General features: G+C 43.7%; 20 non-coding genes across 20 annotated transcripts; 5 read left to right on the plus strand and 15 right to left on the minus strand.

Moving 5' to 3' along the window:
- Positions 1–1,029: 1,029 nt before the first annotated feature.
- TRNAT-CGU (transfer RNA threonine (anticodon CGU)) lies at positions 1,030–1,101 on the minus strand. Its single transcript has one exon. It is a non-coding gene; the product is annotated as a tRNA-Thr (tRNA).
- Positions 1,102–1,647: 546 nt separating this feature from the next.
- Positions 1,648–1,729, minus strand: TRNAS-GCU (transfer RNA serine (anticodon GCU)). Its single transcript has one exon. It is a non-coding gene; the product is annotated as a tRNA-Ser (tRNA).
- A 687-nt stretch (positions 1,730–2,416) lies between these two features.
- Positions 2,417–2,488, minus strand: TRNAT-UGU (transfer RNA threonine (anticodon UGU)). The gene has a single exon. It is a non-coding gene; the product is annotated as a tRNA-Thr (tRNA).
- Positions 2,489–3,510: 1,022 nt separating this feature from the next.
- TRNAI-UAU (transfer RNA isoleucine (anticodon UAU)) lies at positions 3,511–3,605 on the plus strand. Its single transcript has 2 exons — positions 3,511–3,548; positions 3,570–3,605. It is a non-coding gene; the product is annotated as a tRNA-Ile (tRNA).
- Positions 3,606–5,093: 1,488 nt separating this feature from the next.
- Positions 5,094–5,165, minus strand: TRNAT-CGU (transfer RNA threonine (anticodon CGU)). Its single transcript has one exon. It is a non-coding gene; the product is annotated as a tRNA-Thr (tRNA).
- A 546-nt stretch (positions 5,166–5,711) lies between these two features.
- TRNAS-GCU (transfer RNA serine (anticodon GCU)) lies at positions 5,712–5,793 on the minus strand. Its single transcript has one exon. It is a non-coding gene; the product is annotated as a tRNA-Ser (tRNA).
- A 687-nt stretch (positions 5,794–6,480) lies between these two features.
- TRNAT-UGU (transfer RNA threonine (anticodon UGU)) lies at positions 6,481–6,552 on the minus strand. Its single transcript has one exon. It is a non-coding gene; the product is annotated as a tRNA-Thr (tRNA).
- A 1,022-nt stretch (positions 6,553–7,574) lies between these two features.
- Positions 7,575–7,669, plus strand: TRNAI-UAU (transfer RNA isoleucine (anticodon UAU)). The gene is made up of 2 exons: positions 7,575–7,612; positions 7,634–7,669. It is a non-coding gene; the product is annotated as a tRNA-Ile (tRNA).
- A 1,482-nt stretch (positions 7,670–9,151) lies between these two features.
- On the minus strand, positions 9,152–9,223 carry TRNAT-CGU (transfer RNA threonine (anticodon CGU)). Its single transcript has one exon. It is a non-coding gene; the product is annotated as a tRNA-Thr (tRNA).
- A 546-nt stretch (positions 9,224–9,769) lies between these two features.
- On the minus strand, positions 9,770–9,851 carry TRNAS-GCU (transfer RNA serine (anticodon GCU)). Its single transcript has one exon. It is a non-coding gene; the product is annotated as a tRNA-Ser (tRNA).
- A 687-nt stretch (positions 9,852–10,538) lies between these two features.
- Positions 10,539–10,610, minus strand: TRNAT-UGU (transfer RNA threonine (anticodon UGU)). The gene has a single exon. It is a non-coding gene; the product is annotated as a tRNA-Thr (tRNA).
- Positions 10,611–11,632: 1,022 nt separating this feature from the next.
- On the plus strand, positions 11,633–11,727 carry TRNAI-UAU (transfer RNA isoleucine (anticodon UAU)). The gene is made up of 2 exons: positions 11,633–11,670; positions 11,692–11,727. It is a non-coding gene; the product is annotated as a tRNA-Ile (tRNA).
- A 1,488-nt stretch (positions 11,728–13,215) lies between these two features.
- On the minus strand, positions 13,216–13,287 carry TRNAT-CGU (transfer RNA threonine (anticodon CGU)). The gene has a single exon. It is a non-coding gene; the product is annotated as a tRNA-Thr (tRNA).
- A 546-nt stretch (positions 13,288–13,833) lies between these two features.
- TRNAS-GCU (transfer RNA serine (anticodon GCU)) lies at positions 13,834–13,915 on the minus strand. Its single transcript has one exon. It is a non-coding gene; the product is annotated as a tRNA-Ser (tRNA).
- A 687-nt stretch (positions 13,916–14,602) lies between these two features.
- On the minus strand, positions 14,603–14,674 carry TRNAT-UGU (transfer RNA threonine (anticodon UGU)). Its single transcript has one exon. It is a non-coding gene; the product is annotated as a tRNA-Thr (tRNA).
- A 1,022-nt stretch (positions 14,675–15,696) lies between these two features.
- TRNAI-UAU (transfer RNA isoleucine (anticodon UAU)) lies at positions 15,697–15,791 on the plus strand. The gene is made up of 2 exons: positions 15,697–15,734; positions 15,756–15,791. It is a non-coding gene; the product is annotated as a tRNA-Ile (tRNA).
- A 1,487-nt stretch (positions 15,792–17,278) lies between these two features.
- TRNAT-CGU (transfer RNA threonine (anticodon CGU)) lies at positions 17,279–17,350 on the minus strand. The gene has a single exon. It is a non-coding gene; the product is annotated as a tRNA-Thr (tRNA).
- A 546-nt stretch (positions 17,351–17,896) lies between these two features.
- TRNAS-GCU (transfer RNA serine (anticodon GCU)) lies at positions 17,897–17,978 on the minus strand. Its single transcript has one exon. It is a non-coding gene; the product is annotated as a tRNA-Ser (tRNA).
- A 687-nt stretch (positions 17,979–18,665) lies between these two features.
- TRNAT-UGU (transfer RNA threonine (anticodon UGU)) lies at positions 18,666–18,737 on the minus strand. Its single transcript has one exon. It is a non-coding gene; the product is annotated as a tRNA-Thr (tRNA).
- Positions 18,738–19,759: 1,022 nt separating this feature from the next.
- On the plus strand, positions 19,760–19,854 carry TRNAI-UAU (transfer RNA isoleucine (anticodon UAU)). Its single transcript has 2 exons — positions 19,760–19,797; positions 19,819–19,854. It is a non-coding gene; the product is annotated as a tRNA-Ile (tRNA).
- Positions 19,855–20,877: the final 1,023 nt, after the last annotated feature.

The raw sequence follows: 20,877 nt of genomic DNA on the forward strand, positions 1-20,877 counted from the left end.
CTCGCCTCATTTGCATATGGGCTAGGGCTTCTGGGAGCCATGAGAATTAGGAGTTGAAGGTTTTGCAGATCGAGATTGCTAAAGGGCTGGGCATTTGCACAGACCTCTCCATGCCTGATTGGTGCCGAAGGTTAGTTGCAAGTGGTCCCCTGCTCACCCTACCTTACACAGGGCCATGCCCAGTTAGGCCCCTCAGGGCTAGGCCCGGCAGGGCTAAGCCCGGCGTTTGTCAGGGGAAATGCCTGGACCCCTGCTCATCATACCTCAGAATCTGGTCTAGCTATTGCAGACATGGGGAATGGTGCTTATATCCCATTGACAGCGCCCACAAGCTGCATACTAATAGCCAATGATGTGTGAATGCGGTCAGGGTAGCAGACATATAGAACAATTGGGTGGGTTCGCTTCCGAACTGGATGCACAGGAGCAGGAGAGAATGGCTGTTGGCGATGTATGCAACTTGCTCTGCGTGAACACATCTACCGACCCCTTCCCCTACACACACGGGCACATACACACACACACACACACATAGCCATTGGAGCTATGCAGAGCTAATCAGAAAGATTGGTAATCATTAGAACATGAAAGATATGTGTTCATTTTTTATTAAACTTGTGGACTCCCGCAGAAACGGAGGGACTCACATCTCTAATTGAGGCTTGCTTACCTCTATACAAATGTGTTTGCTGGCTGTCTTTCTTCAACTGGTATGTGCGGTTGTGTCTGTCTTTGTCTTTCAACACGCCTGGCACGTTTACATTATCAAAGAGATGATTGTATGGAGATGGGGAACACCCCTCCGTTGCATTGTGAACTTGAACAGTCTTTTCACCAAAGCAGCTACATGCGACATTGCAAGGTTTTTGTCAGTCTTTGCCTGAAAACATTAGGCCTTCCTCTCGAACTCTATTTCACTCCTTCTGTGGAAGACTTCAATTATGAGGATGCATCCCGTCATAAAAGGTTCTCTGTAGATGGTGCAACTCTGGCTTCTCTTCCCCGTGCTTTTTGAAAATAATCCGCCCGAGGCCCTGATGAGGTTTGAACTCATGACCCCTGGTTTACGAGACCAGTGCTCTGCCACTGAGCTACAAGGCCACCTGCTGCTTGCTCACAGCCAACAACAGAAAGTGCAAAGAAACCATGGGTTTTACCTAGGTAGATCTCCAGGTATATGAATTTCTGGTTGTGTAAAAATGGCTGTATATCTCTGCATGTGTTCAGTACGTCATCATACATCTGATTTGCGAAAGCGTGTGTGCTTATGTTGGTGATACATTGTCGGTATGCGTTTGAGTATGTACTTTTACGGGTATGTATTTATTGAGTAGGATGCTGAACAGGTTCATGAGTTTAGATAGCAGGTCAGAATGATGGCAAAAGGAACATGTAAAAGGCAGACAACTAAAAGAAAAAAGAATTTGGGATGTAAGCTTGGGAGTTTACTAACTGCGCTGATTTTGGCTCCTATAATAGTAAAGAATGGAAACCTACGAGGAAAGTCTTTGACTAATTTCATTCTCCGCCTGCACCAATGAACTTATTTTTACATCTCTATTTCCATATCTGTACTCATTCCTGACTTTCACAGGGAGGTTGAAAGACTTTGGTCTATGTTTAAATGCAGACTATAAAGAAAAAATACGACGAAGGTGGGATTCGAACCCACGCGTGCAGAGCACAATGGATTAGCAGTCCATCGCCTTAACCACTCGGCCACCTCGTCTGTTTGGGAACGGTGCTCGAATCCCATGCTTAAAGAAGAGATAAAACAATGGTGGTGCAAAGTCAGTGAAAAATAGATCATGTTTGTCATAATAGAAACAAGATCGTTGACTCGTTCTTCCTTACCCGGCCATTGATAGATAAACACATCAAGTTGAAGTTCAGAAAAATATAACAAGAGCTCCTGGAGGGTTCACAACACTAATCCAGAGGAAGGTGCTTGAGCTTCCGTATGGCACACCATTAGTAGTAAAACCAGCATAACGCAAGCTCCAGTTTCCCAGTGTTTGGCATCATTCAACGTTTCCAGCCAAGATCAAAGTTCAGATGCTGCTGCTTCCTGTGATGTCATTGAATTTAAATAGTGAGTGATGGCAATAACCCTTTTCCAATTAAATTTTGCCACATCAACGTCCCTGAAAATAGAGAAAGGCGTGCAACCCAGAACCGCTGTACTGTTCAATAGAGTAAGGGCTTCACCGTGATCATCTGCATCTGTCATCACAAAATTATCAAGGTCTTTTTCTTGAAGAAATTAGGTCCAGAAAGCCGACCTTCCCCACAGACTATTCAGACACCTTGCGCTTGTGGCTTTGTTATAGGCCCGAATCCATTGGTAAAAGGTTGCACAGGTACAATGTGCAATATCAGTTCCTATTCAACAATGTTCAAGAAAATTACCATTTGGAGGCCCTGATGAGGATCGAACTCACGACCCCTGGTTTACAAGACCAGTGCTCTGCCACTGAGCTACAGAGCCCCTCAGGTTACGACGCATAACAGCAACACAACGAGCACACAACATGATGTTTACTGGGTAGACATATTTGAAGGGTGTGTGAGAATGTATGTATATGATTGTGATTTGAACTGTTTTTTTCTGGCCGATTTTTTGAGGAGCAGCTAATTTGTGCGTATTCCGTGCAATTTTAGGGTGACTAATGAGGAGATGTGATGCGTGAAAGTTGAAAAAAACATGTACATGGCAGCAGAGAGACAATATGGATATTACCTTTGCTTTTTTAAATTTCTATCCGGATTCTGGCTCAAAGGGTAGTCAAGCACAGCAGATTGCATTCCTGCCAGTAACACGACAACCTTGTTTGTGTCCTTCTTAATCAACTAACATGCATATTTTCACTTTTGTCTGTATGTTCTTTGAAAGCCAATGGCAATGGTGCTTAGAGCAATGCAGATGTTTAAAAAAGATTTCAAAAGTTAAAATCGACAAAGGTGGGATTCGAAACCACGCGTGTACAGCAGATTAGCAGTCCATCGCCTTAACCACTCGGCCACCTCGTCTACAGGGATTATGTTAGGCATTCAAGTCTTTACAGGTAATAACACAAACATCTTCAAAATAGAACCACAATGCGTTCCTTGTTGAGGTACATCCAGCCGTTTGCAGGAAAACTGCCTCACTTGCTGTTGAGAAAAATTCATCAAAGTCCTGGGGTGTTTATAGGCATCGCCAAGATGACATTGGGAGGTGTTTCAATTGACACGTGTTGAATATGAGGAAGAGCATCATGCTGGCTCCAGTGGCACTGCCTGCAGCATGACAAAAATGTAGAAGGGACATTTGACTGCACCATTGGCTGAACATCAGTGGCAAAGTGTATATCAGGCTAAAAGGTAAGCTCCAGTGGCACAATATGGGCACTACAAGGCACCCATAATTTGGTGTCAGCTAAAAAGACAATGCCAGAGCTTGTGGGTGCTTTTGTACACTTGTGTGTGTGTTTGTGGGTGTAGTTTCATGTCGAAAACCAAAACACAGCAGCTCCAGTGGCGCAATCGGTTAGCGCGCGGTACTTATACAGCAGTACATGCAGTGAGCAATGCCGAGGTTGTGAGTTCAAGCCTCACCTGGAGCAACTTTGGAACTTTTTACTAATTCACCTCAAAACTGAATTATTGAACCAATAAATGTTCTGGACATTTTTTGGTTCACCTCAAGGTTTCCTTGATTGTCAGTTAATGTTGTATGACAGCTCCTCTGCCTTTTAGACATGGAATACTCATTGCAAGTTATTTATGGGGTGTTTGCGCTTTAAATACAGCTACGGAGGGTTTTTGAAAATAGAACAGAAAATAAAAAATGTCAACTGTTATTATACTCCATTTTCTGCTGAGCACCACTTACGGAAGACATTTGTAAAGGTAGAAAAAGGGTTACTGGAGTAGGATCCAGGAGACAATATCAACTTACAAAGAATAATGTTGTCTATTTACTGCATTATCGCCTTTGAAGCAAACCTCTGAGAATAAATACCCTTTCACTAATCAGGCAGTCACTTTGATAAAATCAAGCAGAACAAGGATGCTGATAGGAACTCGCCTCATTTGCATATGGGCTAGGGCTTCTGGGAGCCATGAGAATTAGGAGTTGAAGGTTTTGCAGATCGAGATTGCTAAAGGGCTGGGCATTTGCACAGACCTCTCCATGCCTGATTGGTGCCGAAGGTTAGTTGCAAGTGGTCCCCTGCTCACCCTACCTTACACAGGGCCATGCCCAGTTAGGCCCCTCAGGGCTAGGCCCGGCAGGGCTAAGCCCGGCGTTTGTCAGGGGAAATGCCTGGACCCCTGCTCATCATACCTCAGAATCTGGTCTAGCTATTGCAGACATGGGGAATGGTGCTTATATCCCATTGACAGCGCCCACAAGCTGCATACTAATAGCCAATGATGTGTGAATGCGGTCAGGGTAGCAGACATATAGAACAATTGGGTGGGTTCGCTTCCGAACTGGATGCACAGGAGCAGGAGAGAATGGCTGTTGGCGATGTATGCAACTTGCTCTGCGTGAACACATCTACCGACCCCTTCCCCTACACACACGGGCACATACACACACACACACACACATAGCCATTGGAGCTATGCAGAGCTAATCAGAAAGATTGGTAATCATTAGAACATGAAAGATATGTGTTCATTTTTTATTAAACTTGTGGACTCCCGCAGAAACGGAGGGACTCACATCTCTAATTGAGGCTTGCTTACCTCTATACAAATGTGTTTGCTGGCTGTCTTTCTTCAACTGGTATGTGCGGTTGTGTCTGTCTTTGTCTTTCAACACGCCTGGCACGTTTACATTATCAAAGAGATGATTGTATGGAGATGGGGAACACCCCTCCGTTGCATTGTGAACTTGAACAGTCTTTTCACCAAAGCAGCTACATGCGACATTGCAAGGTTTTTGTCAGTCTTTGCCTGAAAACATTAGGCCTTCCTCTCGAACTCTATTTCACTCCTTCTGTGGAAGACTTCAATTATGAGGATGCATCCCGTCATAAAAGGTTCTCTGTAGATGGTGCAACTCTGGCTTCTCTTCCCCGTGCTTTTTGAAAATAATCCGCCCGAGGCCCTGATGAGGTTTGAACTCATGACCCCTGGTTTACGAGACCAGTGCTCTGCCACTGAGCTACAAGGCCACCTGCTGCTTGCTCACAGCCAACAACAGAAAGTGCAAAGAAACCATGGGTTTTACCTAGGTAGATCTCCAGGTATATGAATTTCTGGTTGTGTAAAAATGGCTGTATATCTCTGCATGTGTTCAGTACGTCATCATACATCTGATTTGCGAAAGCGTGTGTGCTTATGTTGGTGATACATTGTCGGTATGCGTTTGAGTATGTACTTTTACGGGTATGTATGTATTGAGTAGGATGCTGAACAGGTTCATGAGTTTAGATAGCAGGTCAGAATGATGGCAAAAGGAACATGTAAAAGGCAGACAACTAAAAGAAAAAAGAATTTGGGATGTAAGCTTGGGAGTTTACTAACTGCGCTGATTTTGGCTCCTATAATAGTAAAGAATGGAAACCTACGAGGAAAGTCTTTGACTAATTTCATTCTCCGCCTGCACCAATGAACTTATTTTTACATCTCTATTTCCATATCTGTACTCATTCCTGACTTTCACAGGGAGGTTGAAAGACTTTGGTCTATGTTTAAATGCAGACTATAAAGAAAAAATACGACGAAGGTGGGATTCGAACCCACGCGTGCAGAGCACAATGGATTAGCAGTCCATCGCCTTAACCACTCGGCCACCTCGTCTGTTTGGGAACGGTGCTCGAATCCCATGCTTAAAGAAGAGATAAAACAATGGTGGTGCAAAGTCAGTGAAAAATAGATCATGTTTGTCATAATAGAAACAAGATCGTTGACTCGTTCTTCCTTACCCGGCCATTGATAGATAAACACATCAAGTTGAAGTTCAGAAAAATATAACAAGAGCTCCTGGAGGGTTCACAACACTAATCCAGAGGAAGGAGCTTGAGCTTCCGTATGGCACACCATTAGTAGTAAAACCAGCATAACGCAAGCTCCAGTTTCCCAGTGTTTGGCATCATTCAACGTTTCCAGCCAAGATCAAAGTTCAGATGCTGCTGCTTCCTGTGATGTCATTGAATTTAAATAGTGAGTGATGGCAATAACCCTTTTCCAATTAAATTTTGCCACATCAACGTCCCTGAAAATAGAGAAAGGCGTGCAACCCAGAACCGCTGTACTGTTCAATAGAGTAAGGGCTTCACCGTGATCATCTGCATCTGTCATCACAAAATTATCAAGGTCTTTTTCTTGAAGAAATTAGGTCCAGAAAGCCGACCTTCCCCACAGACTATTCAGACACCTTGCGCTTGTGGCTTTGTTATAGGCCCGAATCCATTGGTAAAAGGTTGCACAGGTACAATGTGCAATATCAGTTCCTATTCAACAATGTTCAAGAAAATTACCATTTGGAGGCCCTGATGAGGATCGAACTCACGACCCCTGGTTTACAAGACCAGTGCTCTGCCACTGAGCTACAGAGCCCCTCAGGTTACGACGCATAACAGCAACACAACGAGCACACAACATGATGTTTACTGGGTAGACATATTTGAAGGGTGTGTGAGAATGTATGTATATGATTGTGATTTGAACTGTTTTTTTCTGGCCGATTTTTTGAGGAGCAGCTAATTTGTGCGTATTCCGTGCAATTTTAGGGTGACTAATGAGGAGATGTGATGCGTGAAAGTTGAAAAAAACATGTACATGGCAGCAGAGAGACAATATGGATATTACCTTTGCTTTTTTAAATTTCTATCCGGATTCTGGCTCAAAGGGTAGTCAAGCACAGCAGATTGCATTCCTGCCAGTAACACGACAACCTTGTTTGTGTCCTTCTTAATCAACTAACATGCATATTTTCACTTTTGTCTGTATGTTCTTTGAAAGCCAATGGCAATGGTGCTTAGAGCAATGCAGATGTTTAAAAAAGATTTCAAAAGTTAAAATCGACAAAGGTGGGATTCGAAACCACGCGTGTACAGCAGATTAGCAGTCCATCGCCTTAACCACTCGGCCACCTCGTCTACAGGGATTATGTTAGGCATTCAAGTCTTTACAGGTAATAACACAAACATCTTCAAAATAGAACCACAATGCGTTCCTTGTTGAGGTACATCCAGCCGTTTGCAGGAAAACTGCCTCACTTGCTGTTGAGAAAAATTCATCAAAGTCCTGGGGTGTTTATAGGCATCGCCAAGATGACATTGGGAGGTGTTTCAATTGACACGTGTTGAATATGAGGAAGAGCATCATGCTGGCTCCAGTGGCACTGCCTGCAGCATGACAAAAATGTAGAAGGGACATTTGACTGCACCATTGGCTGAACATCAGTGGCAAAGTGTATATCAGGCTAAAAGGTAAGCTCCAGTGGCACAATATGGGCACTACAAGGCACCCATAATTTGGTGTCAGCTAAAAAGACAATGCCAGAGCTTGTGGGTGCTTTTGTACACTTGTGTGTGTGTTTGTGGGTGTAGTTTCATGTCGAAAACCAAAACACAGCAGCTCCAGTGGCGCAATCGGTTAGCGCGCGGTACTTATACAGCAGTACATGCAGTGAGCAATGCCGAGGTTGTGAGTTCAAGCCTCACCTGGAGCAACTTTGGAACTTTTTACTAATTCACCTCAAAACTGAATTATTGAACCAATAAATGTTCTGGACATTTTTTGGTTCACCTCAAGGTTTCCTTGATTGTCAGTTAATGTTGTATGACAGCTCCTCTGCCTTTTAGACATGGAATACTCATTGCAAGTTATTTATGGGGTGTTTGCGCTTTAAATACAGCTACGGAGGGTTTTTGAAAATAGAACAGAAAATAAAAAATGTCAACTGTTATTATACTCCATTTTCTGCTGAGCACCACTTACGGAAGACATTTGTAAAGGTAGAAAAAGGGTTACTGGAGTAGGATCCAGGAGACAATATCAACTTACAAAGAATAATGTTGTCTATTTACTGCATTATCGCCTTTGAAGCAAACCTCTGAGAATAAATACCCTTTCACTAATCAGGCAGTCACTTTGATAAAATCAAGCAGAACAAGGATGCTGATAGGAACTCGCCTCATTTGCATATGGGCTAGGGCTTCTGGGAGCCATGAGAATTAGGAGTTGAAGGTTTTGCAGATTGAGATTGCTAAAGGGCTGGGCATTTGCACAGACCTCTCCATGCCTGATTGGTGCCGAAGGTTAGTTGCAAGTGGTCCCCTGCTCACCCTACCTTACACAGGGCCATGCCCAGTTAGGCCCCTCAGGGCTAGGCCCGGCGTTTGTCAGGCGTTCGTCAGGCGAAGTGCCTGGACCCCTGCTCATCATACCTCAGAATCTGGTCTAGCTATTGCAGACATGGGGAATGGTGCTTATATCCCATTGACAGCGCCCACAAGCTGCATACTAATAGCCAATGATGTGTGAATGCGGTCAGGGTAGCAGACATATAGAACAATTGGGTGGGTTCGCTTCCGAACTGGATGCACAGGAGCAGGAGAGAATGGCTGTTGGCGATGTATGCAACTTGCTCTGCGTGAACACATCTACCGACCCCTTCCCCTACACACACGGGCACATACACACACACACACACATAGCCATTGGAGCTATGCAGAGCTAATCAGAAAGATTGGTAATCATTAGAACATGAAAGATATGTGTTCATTTTTTATTAAACTTGTGGACTCCCGCAGAAACGGAGGGACTCACATCTCTAATTGAGGCTTGCTTACCTCTATACAAATGTGTTTGCTGGCTGTCTTTCTTCAACTGGTATGTGCGGTTGTGTCTGCCTTTGTCTTTCAACACGCCTGGCACGTTTACATTATCAAAGAGATGATTGTATGGAGATGGGGAACACCCCTCCGTTGCATTGTGAACTTGAACAGTCTTTTCACCAAAGCAGCTACATGCGACATTGCAAGGTTTTTGTCAGTCTTTGCCTGAAAACATTAGGCCTTCCTCTCGAACTCTATTTCACTCCTTCTGTGGAAGACTTCAATTATGAGGATGCATCCCGTCATAAAAGGTTCTCTGTAGATGGTGCAACTCTGGCTTCTCTTCCCCGTGCTTTTTGAAAATAATCCGCCCGAGGCCCTGATGAGGTTTGAACTCATGACCCCTGGTTTACGAGACCAGTGCTCTGCCACTGAGCTACAAGGCCACCTGCTGCTTGCTCACAGCCAACAACAGAAAGTGCAAAGAAACCATGGTTTTTACCTAGGTAGATCTCCAGGTATATGAATTTCTGGTTGTGTAAAAATGGCTGTATATCTCTGCATGTGTTCAGTACGTCATCATACATCTGATTTGCGAAAGCGTGTGTGCTTATGTTGGTGATACATTGTCGGTATGCGTTTGAGTATGTACTTTTACGGGTATGTATGTATTGAGTAGGATGCTGAACAGGTTCATGAGTTTAGATAGCAGGTCAGAATGATGGCAAAAGGAACATGTAAAAGGCAGACAACTAAAAGAAAAAAGAATTTGGGATGTAAGCTTGGGAGTTTACTAACTGCGCTGATTTTGGCTCCTATAATAGTAAAGAATGGAAACCTACGAGGAAAGTCTTTGACTAATTTCATTCTCCGCCTGCACCAATGAACTTATTTTTACATCTCTATTTCCATATCTGTACTCATTCCTGACTTTCACAGGGAGGTTGAAAGACTTTGGTCTATGTTTAAATGCAGACTATAAAGAAAAAATACGACGAAGGTGGGATTCGAACCCACGCGTGCAGAGCACAATGGATTAGCAGTCCATCGCCTTAACCACTCGGCCACCTCGTCTGTTTGGGAACGGTGCTCGAATCCCATGCTTAAAGAAGAGATAAAACAATGGTGGTGCAAAGTCAGTGAAAAATAGATCATGTTTGTCATAATAGAAACAAGATCGTTGACTCGTTCTTCCTTACCCGGCCATTGATAGATAAACACATCAAGTTGAAGTTCAGAAAAATATAACAAGAGCTCCTGGAGGGTTCACAACACTAATCCAGAGGAAGGTGCTTGAGCTTCCGTATGGCACACCATTAGTAGTAAAACCAGCATAACGCAAGCTCCAGTTTCCCAGTGTTTGGCATCATTCAACGTTTCCAGCCAAGATCAAAGTTCAGATGCTGCTGCTTCCTGTGATGTCATTGAATTTAAATAGTGAGTGATGGCAATAACCCTTTTCCAATTAAATTTTGCCACATCAACGTCCCTGAAAATAGAGAAAGGCGTGCAACCCAGAACCGCTGTACTGTTCAATAGAGTAAGGGCTTCACCGTGATCATCTGCATCTGTCATCACAAAATTATCAAGGTCTTTTTCTTGAAGAAATTAGGTCCAGAAAGCCGACCTTCCCCACAGACTATTCAGACACCTTGCGCTTGTGGCTTTGTTATAGGCCCGAATCCATTGGTAAAAGGTTGCACAGGTACAATGTGCAATATCAGTTCCTATTCAACAATGTTCAAGAAATTTACCATTTGGAGGCCCTGATGAGGATCGAACTCACGACCCCTGGTTTACAAGACCAGTGCTCTGCCACTGAGCTACAGAGCCCCTCAGGTTACGACGCATAACAGCAACACAACGAGCACACAACATGATGTTTACTGGGTAGACATATTTGAAGGGTGTGTGAGAATGTATGTATATGATTGTGATTTGAACTGTTTTTTTCTGGCCGATTTTTTGAGGAGCAGCTAATTTGTGCGTATTCCGTGCAATTTTAGGGTGACTAATGAGGAGATGTGATGCGTGAAAGTTGAAAAAAACATGTACATGGCAGCAGAGAGACAATATGGATATTACCTTTGCTTTTTTAAATTTCTATCCGGATTCTGGCTCAAAGGGTAGTCAAGCACAGCAGATTGCATTCCTGCCAGTAACACGACAACCTTGTTTGTGTCCTTCTTAATCAACTAACATGCATATTTTCACTTTTGTCTGTATGTTCTTTGAAAGCCAATGGCAATGGTGCTTAGAGCAATGCAGATGTTTAAAAAAGATTTCAAAAGTTAAAATCGACAAAGGTGGGATTCGAAACCACGCGTGTACAGCAGATTAGCAGTCCATCGCCTTAACCACTCGGCCACCTCGTCTACAGGGATTATGTTAGGCATTCAAGTCTTTACAGGTAATAACACAAACATCTTCAAAATAGAACCACAATGCGTTCCTTGTTGAGGTACATCCAGCCGTTTGCAGGAAAACTGCCTCACTTGCTGTTGAGAAAAATTCATCAAAGTCCTGGGGTGTTTATAGGCATCGCCAAGATGACATTGGGAGGTGTTTCAATTGACACGTGTTGAATATGAGGAAGAGCATCATGCTGGCTCCAGTGGCACTGCCTGCAGCATGACAAAAATGTAGAAGGGACATTTGACTGCACCATTGGCTGAACATCAGTGGCAAAGTGTATATCAGGCTAAAAGGTAAGCTCCAGTGGCACAATATGGGCACTACAAGGCACCCATAATTTGGTGTCAGCTAAAAAGACAATGCCAGAGCTTGTGGGTGCTTTTGTACACTTGTGTGTGTGTTTGTGGGTGTAGTTTCATGTCGAAAACCAAAACACAGCAGCTCCAGTGGCGCAATCGGTTAGCGCGCGGTACTTATACAGCAGTACATGCAGTGAGCAATGCCGAGGTTGTGAGTTCAAGCCTCACCTGGAGCAACTTTGGAACTTTTTACTAATTCACCTCAAAACTGAATAATTGAACCAATAAATGTTCTGGACATTTTTTGGTTCACCTCAAGGTTTCCTTGATTGTCAGTTAATGTTGTATGACAGCTCCTCTGCCTTTTAGACATGGAATACTCATTGCAAGTTATTTATGGGGTGTTTGCGCTTTAAATACAGCTACGGAGGGTTTTTGAAAATAGAACAGAAAATAAAAAATGTCAACTGTTATTATACTCCATTTTCTGCTGAGCACCACTTACGGAAGACATTTGTAAAGGTAGAAAAAGGGTTACTGGAGTAGGATCCAGGAGACAATATCAACTTACAAAGAATAATGTTGTCTATTTACTGCATTATCGCCTTTGAAGCAAACCTCTGAGAATAAATACCCTTTCACTAATCAGGCAGTCACTTTGATAAAATCAAGCAGAACAAGGATGCTGATAGGAACTCGCCTCATTTGCATATGGGCTAGGGCTTCTGGGAGCCATGAGAATTAGGAGTTGAAGGTTTTGCAGATCGAGATTGCTAAAGGGCTGGGCATTTGCACAGACCTCTCCATGCCTGATTGGTGCCGAAGGTTAGTTGCAAGTGGTCCCCTGCTCACCCTACCTTACACAGGGCCATGCCCAGTTAGGCCCCTCAGGGCTAGGCCCGGCAGGGCTAAGCCCGGCGTTCGTCAGGCGAAGTGCCTGGACCCCTGCTCATCATACCTCAGAATCTGGTCTAGCTATTGCAGACATGGGGAATGGTGCTTATATCCCATTGACAGCGCCCACAAGCTGCATACTAATAGCCAATGATGTGTGAATGCGGTCAGGGTAGCAGACATATAGAACAATTGGGTGGGTTCGCTTCCGAACTGGATGCACAGGAGCAGGAGAGAATGGCTGTTGGCGATGTATGCAACTTGCTCTGCGTGAACACATCTACCGACCCCTTCCCCTACACACACGGGCACATACACACACACACACACACATAGCCATTGGAGCTATGCAGAGCTAATCAGAAAGATTGGTAATCATTAGAACATGAAAGATATGTGTTCATTTTTTATTAAACTTGTGGACTCCCGCAGAAACGGAGGGACTCACATCTCTAATTGAGGCTTGCTTACCTCTATACAAATGTGTTTGCTGGCTGTCTTTCTTCAACTGGTATGTGCGGTTGTGTCTGTCTTTGTCTTTCAACACGCCTGGCACGTTTACATTATCAAAGAGATGATTGTATGGAGATGGGGAACACCCCTCCGTTGCATTGTGAACTTGAACAGTCTTTTCACCAAAGCAGCTACATGCGACATTGCAAGGTTTTTGTCAGTCTTTGCCTGAAAACATTAGGCCTTCCTCTCGAACTCTATTTCACTCCTTCTGTGGAAGACTTCAATTATGAGGATGCATCCCGTCATAAAAGGTTCTCTGTAGATGGTGCAACTCTGGCTTCTCTTCCCCGTGCTTTTTGAAAATAATCCGCCCGAGGCCCTGATGAGGTTTGAACTCATGACCCCTGGTATACGAGACCAGTGCTCTGCCACTGAGCTACAAGGCCACCTGCTGCTTGCTCACAGCCAACAACAGAAAGTGCAAAGAAACCATGGGTTTTACCTAGGTAGATCTCCAGGTATATGAATTTCTGGTTGTGTAAAAATGGCTGTATATCTCTGCATGTGTTCAGTACGTCATCATACATCTGATTTGCGAAAGCGTGTGTGCTTATGTTGGTGATACATTGTCGGTATGCGTTTGAGTATGTACTTTTACGGGTATGTATGTATTGAGTAGGATGCTGAACAGGTTCATGAGTTTAGATAGCAGGTCAGAATGATGGCAAAAGGAACATGTAAAATGCAGACAACTAAAAGAAAAAAGAATTTGGGATGTAAGCTTGGGAGTTTACTAACTGCGCTGATTTTGGCTCCTATAATAGTAAAGAATGGAAACCTACGAGGAAAGTCTTTGACTAATTTCATTCTCCGCCTGCACCAATGAACTTATTTTTACATCTCTATTTCCATATCTGTACTCATTCCTGTCTTTCACAGGGAGGTTGAAAGACTTTGGTCTATGTTTAAATGCAGACTATAAAGAAAAAATACGACGAAGGTGGGATTCGAACCCACGCGTGCAGAGCACAATGGATTAGCAGTCCATCGCCTTAACCACTCGGCCACCTCGTCTGTTTGGGAACAGTGCTCGAATCCCATGCTTAAAGAAGAGATAAAACAATGGTGGTGCAAAGTCAGTGAAAAATAGATCATGTTTGTCATAATAGAAACAAGATCGTTGACTCGTTCTTCCTTACCCGGCCATTGATAGATAAACACATCAAGTTGAAGTTCAGAAAAATATAACAAGAGCTCCTGGAGGGTTCACAACACTAATCCAGAGGAAGGTGCTTGAGCTTCCGTATGGCACACCATTAGTAGTAAAACCAGCATAACGCAAGCTCCAGTTTCCCAGTGTTTGGCATCATTCAACGTTTCCAGCCAAGATCAAAGTTCAGATGCTGCTGCTTCCTGTGATGTCATTGAATTTAAATAGTGAGTGATGGCAATAACCCTTTTCCAATTAAATTTTGCCACATCAACGTCCCTGAAAATAGAGAAAGGCGTGCAACCCAGAACCGCTGTACTGTTCAATAGAGTAAGGGCTTCACCGTGATCATCTGCATCTGTCATCACAAAATTATCAAGGTCTTTTTCTTGAAGAAATTAGGTCCAGAAAGCCGACCTTCCCCACAGACTATTCAGACACCTTGCGCTTGTGGCTTTGTTATAGGCCCGAATCCATTGGTAAAAGGTTGCACAGGTACAATGTGCAATATCAGTTCCTATTCAACAATGTTCAAGAAAATTACCATTTGGAGGCCCTGATGAGGATCGAACTCACGACCCCTGGTTTACAAGACCAGTGCTCTGCCACTGAGCTACAGAGCCCCTCAGGTTACCACGCATAACAGCAACACAACGAGCACACAACATGATGTTTACTGGGTAGACATATTTGAAGGGTGTGTGAGAATGTATGTATATGATTGTGATTTGACCTGTTTTTTTCTGGCCGATTTTTTGAGGAGCAGCTAATTTGTGCGTATTCCGTGCAATTTTAGGGTGACTAATGAGGAGATGTGATGCGTGAAAGTTGAAAAAAACATGTACATGGCAGCAGAGAGACAATATGGATATTACCTTTGCTTTTTTAAATTTCTATCCGGATTCTGGCTCAAAGGGTAGTCAAGCACAGCAGATTGCATTCCTGCCAGTAACACGACAACCTTGTTTGTGTCCTTCTTAATCAACTAACATGCATATTTTCACTTTTGTCTGTATGTTCTTTGAAAGCCAATGGCAATGGTGCTTAGAGCAATGCAGATGTTTAAAAAAGATTTCAAAAGTTAAAATCGACAAAGGTGGGATTCGAAACCACGCGTGTACAGCAGATTAGCAGTCCATCGCCTTAACCACTCGGCCACCTCGTCTACAGGGATTATGTTAGGCATTCAAGTCTTTACAGGTAATAACACAAACATCTTCAAAATAGAACCACAATGCGTTCCTTGTTGAGGTACATCCAGCCGTTTGCAGGAAAACTGCCTCACTTGCTGTTGAGAAAAATTCATCAAAGTCCTGGGGTGTTTATAGGCATCGCCAAGATGACATTGGGAGGTGTTTCAATTGACACGTGTTGAATATGAGGAAGAGCATCATGCTGGCTCCAGTGGCACTGCCTGCAGCATGACAAAAATGTAGAAGGGACATTTGACTGCACCATTGGCTGAACATCAGTGGCAAAGTGTATATCAGGCTAAAAGGTAAGCTCCAGTGGCACAATATGGGCACTACAAGGCACCCATAATTTGGTGTCAGCTAAAAAGACAATGCCAGAGCTTGTGGGTGCTTTTGTACACTTGTGTGTGTGTTTGTGGGTGTAGTTTCATGTCGAAAACCAAAACACAGCAGCTCCAGTGGCGCAATCGGTTAGCGCGCGGTACTTATACAGCAGTACATGCAGTGAGCAATGCCGAGGTTGTGAGTTCAAGCCTCACCTGGAGCAACTTTGGAACTTTTTACTAATTCACCTCAAAACTGAATTATTGAACCAATAAATGTTCTGGACATTTTTTGGTTCACCTCAAGGTTTCCTTGATTGTCAGTTAATGTTGTATGACAGCTCCTCTGCCTTTTAGACATGGAATACTCATTGCAAGTTATTTATGGGGTGTTTGCGCTTTAAATACAGCTACGGAGGGTTTTTGAAAATAGAACAGAAAATAAAAAATGTCAACTGTTATTATACTCCATTTTCTGCTGAGCACCACTTACGGAAGACATTTGTAAAGGTAGAAAAAGGGTTACTGGAGTAGGATCCAGGAGACAATATCAACTTACAAAGAATAATGTTGTCTATTTACTGCATTATCGCCTTTGAAGCAAACCTCTGAGAATAAATACCCTTTCACTAATCAGGCAGTCACTTTGATAAAATCAAGCAGAACAAGGATGCTGATAGGAACTCGCCTCATTTGCATATGGGCTAGGGCTTCTGGGAGCCATGAGAATTAGGAGTTGAAGGTTTTGCAGATCGAGATTGCTAAAGGGCTGGGCATTTGCACAGACCTCTCCATGCCTGATTGGTGCCGAAGGTTAGTTGCAAGTGGTCCCCTGCTCACCCTACCTTACACAGGGCCATGCCCAGTTAGGCCCCTCAGGCTAGGCCCGGCAGGGCTAAGCCCGGCGTTTGTCAGGCGAAGTGCCTGGACCCCTGCTCATCATACCTCAGAATCTGGTCTAGCTATTGCAGACATGGGGAATGGTGCTTATATCCCATTGACAGCGCCCACAAGCTGCATACTAATAGCCAATGATGTGTGAATGCGGTCAGGGTAGCAGACATATAGAACAATTGGGTGGGTTCGCTTCCGAACTGGATGCACAGGAGCAGGAGAGAATGGCTGTTGGCGATGTATGCAACTTGCTCTGCGTGAACACATCTACCGACCCCTTCCCCTACACACACGGGCACATACACACACACACACACACATAGCCATTGGAGCTATGCAGAGCTAATCAGAAAGATTGGTAATCATTAGAACATGAAAGATATGTGTTCATTTTTTATTAAACTTGTGGACTCCCGCAGAAACGGAGGGACTCACATCTCTAATTGAGGCTTGCTTACCTCTATACAAATGTGTTTGCTGGCTGTCTTTCTTCAACTGGTATGTGCGGTTGTGTCTGTCTTTGTCTTTCAACACGCCTGGCACGTTTACATTATCAAAGAGATGATTGTATGGAGATGGGGAACACCCCTCCGTTGCATTGTGAACTTGAACAGTCTTTTCACCAAAGCAGCTACATGCGACATTGCAAGGTTTTTGTCAGTCTTTGCCTGAAAACATTAGGCCTTCCTCTCGAACTCTATTTCACTCCTTCTGTGGAAGACTTCAATTATGAGGATGCATCCCGTCATAAAAGGTTCTCTGTAGATGGTGCAACTCTGGCTTCTCTTCCCCGTGCTTTTTGAAAATAATCCGCCCGAGGCCCTGATGAGGTTTGAACTCATGACCCCTGGTTTACGAGACCAGTGCTCTGCCACTGAGCTACAAGGCCACCTGCTGCTTGCTCACAGCCAACAACAGAAAGTGCAAAGAAACCATGGTTTTTACCTAGGTAGATCTCCAGGTATATGAATTTCTGGTTGTGTAAAAATGGCTGTATATCTCTGCATGTGTTCAGTACGTCATCATACATCTGATTTGCGAAAGCGTGTGTGCTTATGTTGGTGATACATTGTCGGTATGCGTTTGAGTATGTACTTTTACGGGTATGTATGTATTGAGTAGGATGCTGAACAGGTTCATGAGTTTAGATAGCAGGTCAGAATGATGGCAAAAGGAACATGTAAAAGGCAGACAACTAAAAGAAAAAAGAATTTGGGATGTAAGCTTGGGAGTTTACTAACTGCGCTGATTTTGGCTCCTATAATAGTAAAGAATGGAAACCTACGAGGAAAGTCTTTGACTAATTTCATTCTCCGCCTGCACCAATGAACTTATTTTTACATCTCTATTTCCATATCTGTACTCATTCCTGTCTTTCACAGGGAGGTTGAAAGACTTTGGTCTATGTTTAAATGCAGACTATAAAGAAAAAATACGACGAAGGTGGGATTCGAACCCACGCGTGCAGAGCACAATGGATTAGCAGTCCATCGCCTTAACCACTTGGCCACCTCGTCTGTTTGGGAACAGTGCTCGAATCCCATGCTTAAAGAAGAGATAAAACAATGGTGGTGCAAAGTCAGTGAAAAATAGATCATGTTTGTCATAATAGAAACAAGATCGTTGACTCGTTCTTCCTTACCCGGCCATTGATAGATAAACACATCAAGTTGAAGTTCAGAAAAATATAACTAGAGCTCCTGGAGGGTTCACAACACTAATCCAGAGGAAGGTGCTTGAGCTTCCGTATGGCACACCATTAGTAGTAAAACCAGCATAACGCAAGCTCCAGTTTCCCAGTGTTTGGCATCATTCAACGTTTCCAGCCAAGATCAAAGTTCAGATGCTGCTGCTTCCTGTGATGTCATTGAATTTAAATAGTGAGTGATGGCAATAACCCTTTTCCAATTAAATTTTGCCACATCAACGTCCCTGAAAATAGAGAAAGGCGTGCAACCCAGAACCGCTGTACTGTTCAATAGAGTAAGGGCTTCACCGTGATCATCTGCATCTGTCATCACAAAATTATCAAGGTCTTTTTCTTGAAGAAATTAGGTCCAGAAAGCCGACCTTCCCCACAGACTATTCAGACACCTTGCGCTTGTGGCTTTGTTATAGGCCCGAATCCATTGGTAAAAGGTTGCACAGGTACAATGTGCAATATCAGTTCCTATTCAACAATGTTCAAGAAAATTACCATTTGGAGGCCCTGATGAGGATCGAACTCACGACCCCTGGTTTACAAGACCAGTGCTCTGCCACTGAGCTACAGAGCCCCTCAGGTTACGACGCATAACAGCAACACAACGAGCACACAACATGATGTTTACTGGGTAGACATATTTGAAGGGTGTGTGAGAATGTATGTATATGATTGTGATTTGACCTGTTTTTTTCTGGCCGATTTTTTGAGGAGCAGCTAATTTGTGCGTATTCCGTGCAATTTTAGGGTGACTAATGAGGAGATGTGATGCGTGAAAGTTGAAAAAAACATGTACATGGCAGCAGAGAGACAATATGGATATTACCTTTGCTTTTTTAAATTTCTATCCGGATTCTGGCTCAAAGGGTAGTCAAGCACAGCAGATTGCATTCCTGCCAGTAACACGACAACCTTGTTTGTGTCCTTCTTAATCAACTAACATGCATATTTTCACTTTTGTCTGTATGTTCTTTGAAAGCCAATGGCAATGGTGCTTAGAGCAATGCAGATGTTTAAAAAAGATTTCAAAAGTTAAAATCGACAAAGGTGGGATTCGAAACCACGCGTGTACAGCAGATTAGCAGTCCATCGCCTTAACCACTCGGCCACCTCGTCTACAGGGATTATGTTAGGCATTCAAGTCTTTACAGGTAATAACACAAACATCTTCAAAATAGAACCACAATGCGTTCCTTGTTGAGGTACATCCAGCCGTTTGCAGGAAAACTGCCTCACTTGCTGTTGAGAAAAATTCATCAAAGTCCTGGGGTGTTTATAGGCATCGCCAAGATGACATTGGGAGGTGTTTCAATTGACACGTGTTGAATATGAGGAAGAGCATCATGCTGGCTCCAGTGGCACTGCCTGCAGCATGACAAAAATGTAGAAGGGACATTTGACTGCACCATTGGCTGAACATCAGTGGCAAAGTGTATATCAGGCTAAAAGGTAAGCTCCAGTGGCACAATATGGGCACTACAAGGCACCCATAATTTGGTGTCAGCTAAAAAGACAATGCCAGAGCTTGTGGGTGCTTTTGTACACTTGTGTGTGTGTTTGTGGGTGTAGTTTCATGTCGAAAACCAAAACACAGCAGCTCCAGTGGCGCAATCGGTTAGCGCGCGGTACTTATACAGCAGTACATGCAGTGAGCAATGCCGAGGTTGTGAGTTCAAGCCTCACCTGGAGCAACTTTGGAACTTTTTACTAATTCACCTCAAAACTGAATTATTGAACCAATAAATGTTCTGGACATTTTTTGGTTCACCTCAAGGTTTCCTTGATTGTCAGTTAATGTTGTATGACAGCTCCTCTGCCTTTTAGACATGGAATACTCATTGCAAGTTATTTATGGGGTGTTTGCGCTTTAAATACAGCTACGGAGGGTTTTTGAAAATAGAACAGAAAATAAAAAATGTCAACTGTTATTATACTCCATTTTCTGCTGAGCACCACTTACGGAAGACATTTGTAAAGGTAGAAAAAGGGTTACTGGAGTAGGATCCAGGAGACAATATCAACTTACAAAGAATAATGTTGTCTATTTACTGCATTATCGCCTTTGAAGCAAACCTCTGAGAATAAATACCCTTTCACTAATCAGGCAGTCACTTTGATAAAATCAAGCAGAACAAGGATGCTGATAGGAACTCGCCTCATTTGCATATGGGCTAGGGCTTCTGGGAGCCATGAGAATTAGGAGTTGAAGGTTTTGCAGATCGAGATTGCTAAAGGGCTGGGCATTTGCACAGACCTCTCCATGCCTGATTGGTGCCGAAGGTTAGTTGCAAGTGGTCCCCTGCTCACCCTACCTTACACAGGGCCATGCCCAGTTAGGCCCCTCAGGGCTAGGCCCGGCAGGGCTAAGCCCGGCGTTCGTCAGGCGAAGTGCCTGGACCCCTGCTCATCATACCTCAGAATCTGGTCTAGCTATTGCAGACATGGGGAATGGTGCTTATATCCCATTGACAGCGCCCACAAGCTGCATACTAATAGCCAATGATGTGTGAATGCGGTCAGGGTAGCAGACATATAGAACAATTGGGTGGGTTCGCTTCCGAACTGGATGCACAGGAGCAGGAGAGAATGGCTGTTGGCGATGTATGCAACTTGCTCTGCGTGAACACATCTACCGACCCCTTCCCCTACACACACGGGCACATACACACACACACACACACATAGCCATTGGAGCTATGCAGAGCTAATCAGAA

Source organism: Ambystoma mexicanum, chromosome 13 (genome assembly GCF_040938575.1).
Source record: "Ambystoma mexicanum isolate Mex_15411 chromosome 13, UKY_AmexF1_1, whole genome shotgun sequence".
In the NCBI taxonomy this organism is placed as follows: Eukaryota; Metazoa; Chordata; class Amphibia; order Caudata; family Ambystomatidae; genus Ambystoma; species Ambystoma mexicanum.